We start from the raw sequence: 6574 nt of genomic DNA on the forward strand, positions 1-6574 counted from the left end.
TGGAACCAGAGCTTTGAGGGAGTGACAAAATCTACTAGGAGCACAGAATTCCAATTCCAGTCTAGGCTTCACCCCGCCTTCCACTCAGGAGTCCATATGTAACTTTGACCTCAGCCATGTTCCTCCCTTCATCCTCTTTTCCCACTGGGTATGGAAATGGAATGAAGGAGCCACACAGAGCCTGCCTTACGGACAGGGAAAAGAGCGTGTCCCCGTCCTGAAGAGCATCCTCTTCTCTGCGATGGGGTGGAAGGAGCAGAAAATGCTCGGCCCTTAGAATCTCTGTTACAGCGTGGCACTCCCTTTGGGGTGAAGTATGACTGGAATAAGAGTGAGGTGCGAAGGCGAGACTGCTGTCTACTATGAGGCAGGCAACGTCACGGCTGTTTAGACACAGTCTACTCTAATTCTCACCACAACCCTAGGAGGCGGGCGCTACATTGTCCCCATGAATGTCAAGTAAATGGAGGTTAAGAGACGTTAAATGATTCACCTAGATTGTCCCATAAGATGGTTAATTTTATGTGACAATTTGGCTAGGCCATGGTACCCAGATATTCGGTCAAACACATGTCTAGATGTTGCTGTGAAGGTGTTTGTTAGACGTGATTCACAATGAAATCAGTAGACCCTAGTAAAGCAGATTACTCTTCATAGTGGGTAGGCCTCATCCAACCAGTTGAAAATCTTAAGGGAGAAAAGACTGAGGTCCCAGAGGAAGGTGGGAATTCTGCCTCCAGACTGACCTTGGACTTGAGCTGCAACCTCAGCTCCTCCCTGGGTCCCCAGCCCACCATCCTGCCCTGCAGAATTCTGACATGCCAGCCTCCACAATCATGTGAGCCAATTCCTTAAAATAAATCTCGATCTTTCCCCTCCTTCTCCCCCTTCCTTATCCTCACCCAATCTCCTATTGGTTCTCTTTCTCTGGAGAACCCTGACTGACATAGCCCGCTGCTACTGGACCGGGGACTCAAGGACAACGCCCCTGCTGATTTCATGGTCACTGGGAGACTTGCAGACACTGCATTTAAGCCACTTCTTCATTCATTCAGGACATATTTATAAAGCACCTACTATGTGTTTAGGGTTATATTAGATTCCAGAAATCCCACAGAACAATATAAGCATGGTCCCTGCCCTCCCAGAGCTTAGGAATGACCGCCAAGGAATCGTGCAATTACAAGGGACAGCAGGAGTCGAGGGTTCCACAGAAACAGGGAAGGAAGTCAGCAAATCCATAGCTGGGGGGTTAGGAAAGGCCTCTGAGAGGGAGAAGATATTTCCATTGGACCTGGAGAATGAATTTGACTTTGCCAAATGAGAAAGGGGAAGACTGTTCATGCAGAAGAAACTGCGTGTGCAAAGATTCATAGGTGAGAGAGGGTGAGAATCTGAAGGGGGCCCAGTAATCCGACGGCATGGAGTAACACAGGCTGAGAGCAGAGATGGGCTGCAGCCAGCAGAGCCAGCTCCCCTTTTGTGACCTGTTAAGGCCTGTTAGGGCTTTGGACTTTAGCCCGGAGGCAAGAGAGAACCTGGAAGCACTTTCTGTGGCGTCACAGTTAAGGATAACCGTAGCTGAGGGTGAGCAAGATGAGGGGAGGGGACGCCAACCAGGTGGCTGGAATTGGAGATGAGAGAAGATGCAGTAGGTGAGACTGAGCCACACCTGGTGATTGGATAACCATTATGAGCTGGGGGACGGGCAGGAGGGGTCATGGGGAGGAGGAGCAGTCTGAGGAATAAAGACAGCAAATGAAACTTGGGTTTGTTGAGTTCGAGATTTCTGGGGGACACGGAGAAAGATGTCCTGATACCCCACGCTCCCCACTTGTCTCTCCTCGACTTCTCCTGCCTCCTCCCTCCTGCTCCAGGAACCACCCAGCCACGTGGCTGACACCTAGAGAGCGCCCTACACACACGGGGATATCGCAGAGGTCTCTGTCCCCTTCCGCCAGAGACCAAGCAGGTCTATGACTGCAGAAGAGTCCTAAATCTCCACCTGTTCATGGAAATGAACTCTCCTCCCAAATCGTCAGCCTTTGCTTTTGCTGAACATTTATCCATTTGGGGACATATATATTGCACAGAAATATGCATACAGGATCTTCTACCTCGATTTGACCAAGAGCGGTCCTGAGCTGGCTGGCCACACACGCCAGTCCTTCCGTCTAGGGGCTGGAGGCAGGACTGAGGAAGCCAGCCCCTGCAGCACGGATGCTCACGGTCTCGACGGGGCCCTGAAAGCCCTACCTCCAGAGCCGAGAATGAGTATTCCTGACGCAGCCACTGGCTCTCTGCCTCCCCACAGGCCTCGGCCGGCCGCAGAGCAGGGCTTCACCCCCTGACTCTGCAGTATGCTCCCAGAATTTCCAGGCGCCCCCTGACCTCCGGACAGAGGCTCCGGGGACCACTGAGTGCATGTGGCCTCATAAGGGATGACTCGGCTCTTCTGTGAATGCCCCGGGCTGGGCTGTCTAAGTGCCTTTGGCAATGGCCGAGGGGAGGCTGACGCTGCAGAGGAATAGAAGCTACAGCTCCTTAGAAAATGTGGGGCTGGCTTCCCGGGAGACCCCGCAAACCGGGCAGTGGAACCCTATCGGGGGGGCGCTCTCTGGGCATCTTTCTACCCCAAGTGGCTTCCAGGGGGCGCTATTTCCTCTTAAGCCATCAAGAGCAGAGTGTGTGTCTGTGCGTGTGTGTGTGTGTCTGTGTGTTCAAATTTGGGGGGTTGAGGGTGGTGGGTACAAAGTAAGAAAAAAGGAGAAGGAGAAAGGGAATAAGTTCCCCATCTTTCCTCTCCAGCTTAAATCTCAGCGTTGCGTTCAGAGAGTTTCCAGGACGGAATTCAAGGCAGGCAGCAAAGTCATCTTTTTCTGATCGCAAAACCCTTTAAACAGAGCAATTCATCGTTGTGCAAGCGCAGAGCCTCGGTTGCTCCCGATGTGTTCACCGTCGCTTCTGGTCGCCCTCCTCCGCTGGCCCTGCCCCGGGGCGCAGCCTCCGCTCCCGCAGCGCGCCTGCCGGCACAGCTCACTGCCCGCGGACGGGGTCGACGGAGGGGTCGGTCCTGGCTCCCGGTCCCCAGGACGGGGCGGGTCCCCGGAGCAGAGCCCAGAAGGCCGGCTCCCACTCAGGCATGCAAGCGGGGCCGTCCCGACCGGGCCTGCCCGGAATGGCCTCCCCGGAGGCGCTGGATTCCCCTGCAGCCTGGCCAGATGTCTCAGCTCAGAAGCTGTCCCTTCCTGGCCTGAGGGCTTCGTTCACTGATCTGCGAGCCTGCGGCAGCCTTGGCCCTGCCGCAGCTCCTGCTCTGCCCACTGACTAGGCAACCAGCAAAATGCGTTTCTGGCTGGAAATGAGGTTCCCTTACTCTCCCTGCCTTCCCCGGGGTGAGGCCAAGTAGGAGGGAGAGCCAGGCTACGTAGGCGATAAAGCAACGGCTTAGTCCCGGATTCTTTGGTTTCAAGAAACAGAAACCCTCTCAAGCTAGCCCTAGCCCTGTCATATCAGGGGGTCTCTTCTTGGGACCTTGTCCCCGTGGATGCTGCAGATCATATGACTGTTTTGGTTCCCTGTTCACAGGCTGTAGAGCAAAAGGCATCGTCCTTTCTAGCAAATGCACCGAGCTGTGACTTTGAGCTTGACACCTCAGATTAGGTTCTCACAGGCTAAGTGGCAAGAAGTGTAGACCTGGTCTGTCACTAACCATGTCTGTTCACCAGCTGCTTACCTTCGGATCCCCCAGCATCCTCATCTGTGGAAGGGAGAGGTGAGCACCAACCTCTCAAGTTGGATGTGAGGAGGGCCAACTCATGTCTCCTGACCATGCTCACTCCAACCTCCCAGCAGCACCCATGTCCCCCCCACCTGTAAGGCCCTCCTCACCCCTCTGCCACCTGCCACCTACTCTTCCAGCTCAGGCTTATGTACCCTACCTCCTTTGTGAGGCCTTCTCTAGCCAAGGCTAAATTACAATATCTACATAGGACTTTACAGTTGACAAAGTGCTATGTATACACCATCTCTTGGGCTCTTCATTGGTTCTTCTCGATTAATCCAGAGAGGTGGACAGATTTAAGAAAGTTCTTTCCACATTAGTCAGATTCTTTCCACACTAGTCAACCCTGGCTTCTTTCCTCTCCTTAGTGGTCTCTATGGACGCTCGTCTTGTCTCTCCAACAACATTCTAAACTGTTTTTAAGGTGAAGATCGCATCATTTATTATCTTCCCCATGCCACAGCATCTTCATCCAGAAACATACACGGTTTGCCACATACTTCACACTCACAATAGAATATAAGCTACCAAGTCATAAGTCATCCCCATTTCTAACATCGGGGCTTCTGGGGGCTGGTGCAGCTCTTCTGAGCATTGATCGTGGAACTGAGAGTCTGGAAGAAGCAAGAGAAAGTTTCCTTTGGTGTCTCTCCTGGACTTGAGATTGTTGTCATAGAAGCAGGAACTAATACCCAAGTGTCATGGAACACCTGTGGTTCTTATAAGCAGCTAAACCAAGAAAACTCACAGTGCTATTTTCTGGAAACAGCAAATAATCTTCTCTCCCAAAGTTTCTCTCCTTCTTTTCAGGTTTTTTTTCCCTGAAGAAAATGCAAGGCCAAGTGACAGAATATATTGTTACTCTCTTTCCACAGATGAAAAACGAAGCAAGGAGTGGTAAGCCACACCAAATATCTTTGGACAAGCTGGGGCCCCAGCTACGCCTGAAACCCAGATCTCTTGACTTCAGATGCAAGGGGCCTTGTCCTGAAAAACTTTCCAAGGCTAAACCAGCCGGAGCAAGCCTGATGGGCCAGCCATTTCAATTCTGTGAGGGGGCTGCTATCTGCAGCCTCAGGTGTGAGGGCAGCTCCCTGTAGACCAGACATCACCGACCAGGACAAGCAAGTGCTGGGGCCAGAACCACAGAGGTTGGCCCGCTCCTGGCTAGAATGCAGCCCCTGTATGTTTGGTGGGTGTCAGCACACACAACTGGCCTTCAGGAGAGAAACGCCATGAATCAGCTCACTCACAACCCCTCCTTCCTGTCTTAACTGTGTCGCCAGTGTCTGCCACAAGTAAGAGCAAAGCAGGCAGAACAAGCCTGGTACCCCTCTATTTCTGTGACTCCTCCATTGGCTGCACACTCTTCATGCCTCCTCTCCCATCTCCTGATTCCCTCGGAGCCAGCCTCCCACGCACCCAGGTATCAAGCAGTTCGTGACTTAGATATTTATTAGTTAGAAAACTTCAAGTCCATCAAAGGACTCAGCAAAGAGCAGTGGCCTTCTGGGTGTCATGTCCCATCACCATGGCACAAACCATCGAAGTGATCCAAATGGAGTGACTTCAGGGCCAATGGAGAGGATGGGGCGTTAGAATAAGTGGGGGGAAAATAGTCCTGGGCCAATCTCATTTTCTTTGAATTCTCGGATATTAGCAAAGGATGTGGCACAAAATAGAGGAGGAAATGGGAAGTAATCGTAGTTATCTTACACTTATTGAGCACTCACTGTATACCAGCTGCTGTGCTGTGTCTTGAAGTATATCTCATTATAATAACCTTCCAAGGTTTGTAATGTTATTCTCACCACTTTACAGATGAGAAAACTGAGCACAGAGAGGCTGAGTAACTTGCCCGAAGATAGTAGCTGGCGGAGCTGAGATTTGAATCCCAAGAGGCTGATTTCAAAGCTTCGTTCCTGCGGTAGACACTGCTGGTGGCCCCTATATCCTTTCTCTCCTTCTTCCTGAGTAACAGAACACCCATTGCCTCTTAGAGGTAAGACATTTACCTTAAGACTTAATGAAAGACTTAAATTTTAAGACTTAAATTTTAAGACTTAAGACTTAAATGAAAGACATTTCTCAGCCTTCTTACAGCTGGATGTGTCCCTATGAATAAGTTCTGCTGACTGCAATATAAATGGCAGAGTGATGTGGGAACTCTGGGAAGTTTCCTTCACAAGGAGAAGTCATGTACTTTTTTCTTCTCCTCCCTGTTTGGAATGTGGATGTGATTGCTGGAACTCCTGAAGCCATTTTGGACTATGAAGTAACCTTGAGAATGTCAAATTGGAGAGTTGGAAAGAGCCAAGGTCACTAGTGATGTCACACATCTGTCTTTCCAGCCCTGATTGGTCTAACTTTTATGCTTTGGGGTGGAAATAAACTTTCATCTTATTTAAACCACTACAGTCTAGTCTCTCTCATAAATGAATGAATCTTTCCTAACTAATAAACTTCCTATCCAGACATCATGCTTTCGTGGTTGCCTGATTTAATCCTCACAAATATATTGTTAGGTGGGTGGCATCCATTTTAAAGATAGGAAAAGGGAGGAATAGGGAGACGAAGTACTGGCCTTGCAATTGACCTCTGAAGTTGTGGGGAGAGGGCTGTCTCGTGGGACTGAGCCCTTAACCTGTGAGATCTGATGCTCTCTCCAGGTAGGTAGTGTCAGAATTGACTCGAATTATAGGGCATCCAGCTGGTGTCAAAGGATTGCTTGGTGTGGGATTTATAATGCTACCCAGTAACTGGTATACAGAAGTAGACATAGCACCTTTG

At 50.5% G+C, this 6574-nt stretch overlaps 1 long non-coding RNA gene across 1 annotated transcript; it reads left to right on the top strand.

Annotated features, from left to right (window-relative positions):
• Positions 1–1605: 1605 nt before the first annotated feature.
• Positions 1606–6197, top strand: LOC111773077 (uncharacterized). The gene is made up of 4 exons (XR_002807276.2): positions 1606–1655; positions 4660–5210; positions 5606–5786; positions 5877–6197. It is a non-coding gene; the product is annotated as an uncharacterized lncRNA (long non-coding RNA).
• The last annotated feature ends 377 nt before the right edge of the window (positions 6198–6574 follow it).

Source organism: Equus caballus, chromosome 4 (assembly GCF_041296265.1).
Source record: "Equus caballus isolate H_3958 breed thoroughbred chromosome 4, TB-T2T, whole genome shotgun sequence".
Taxonomy (NCBI): Eukaryota; Metazoa; Chordata; class Mammalia; order Perissodactyla; family Equidae; genus Equus; species Equus caballus.